General features: G+C 38.4%; 1 long non-coding RNA gene across 1 annotated transcript in view; it reads right to left on the bottom strand.

Annotated features, from left to right (window-relative positions):
- Window position 1: 1 nt before the first annotated feature.
- The window catches only part of LOC105549445, a 3,721-nt gene continuing 2,857 nt past the window's right edge, over window positions 2–865 (bottom strand). The window contains exon 2 of the long non-coding RNA XR_001007539.1: window positions 2–46. This is a non-coding gene — a long non-coding RNA (uncharacterized LOC105549445). The remainder of the gene's footprint in view (window positions 47–865) is intronic.

Genomic DNA, 865 nt, shown 5'->3' with positions numbered 1-865 from the left:
GTCAGCTTCAATGGCCATAGTTTGGTATTTGTGGATTCCAGCAATTCTGTGAGGATAGAGCAAAGGAGGAATAAAAGTTAAGGAAGCTGGAAACCGAATGATGGAGAATGATCACACTTAATAAACCACAGTTTTGCCCACTACTGTTCCATTTTTCTTTGAGTTTCTCTTCTTAACATTGTTGCTTCACCCTGTGAAATACAGGGAAGGACAGAATTGACCATAAAACATAGCCACAACTAATCTGTTGATACAGTTATGTCTCCCCAGCTACAAGTCACTTCCTATCCACTGTGGGGGTCACACAGCCACTAAGAGAATACTCTCTTTAATTACCCCTACCTCCAACCCCCCACCCCCATCTACTGCACTGTTATCTCAGTTCCAAAGTTCACAAGAAAACAATGGGTCTTGAGAACAGAATGAAAATACAGGGCCATGAGATCTGAAGTACTTTATAACGAATGCAGAAACAAGCCAGAATCATTGGGGTATATCAAACTATAACAATAAATCACTTGGTTCTGTTAGCTTCCTTTGAAAACTTTTCCTTTCTTCCCTGTCTAAAATTGGTCTGTTCTGCAAAGCAAATTGAATGCATACTTCCTCTCTAGAACCCTATTATTTACTAATTGCTATTCCTTAATTCATTGCCTTTCTCTTTCAACCTCCTTCATCTCTTTTATATAATTAATGGATGTATGCCATGTTCTAGGAAAAAAAACCACTGATATTAAAATAGGCTTAAGAGCTAAATAGAAATCAACATTGTGGTGCTCTGGCTTTAAAGTCATCCTGATGCTGAACTGGATCCAGACAAAAAGAACAGAGTCATACTTCAATCATCCCTAGAATTTTACAGAGG

This window comes from Mandrillus leucophaeus, unplaced genomic scaffold (assembly GCF_000951045.1).
Source record: "Mandrillus leucophaeus isolate KB7577 unplaced genomic scaffold, Mleu.le_1.0 Scaffold1114, whole genome shotgun sequence".
NCBI lineage: Eukaryota > Metazoa > Chordata > Mammalia > Primates > Cercopithecidae > Mandrillus > Mandrillus leucophaeus.
The sequence above is the reverse complement of the archived record's forward strand: the minus strand, read 5'-3'. Positions and strand labels throughout refer to the sequence as shown.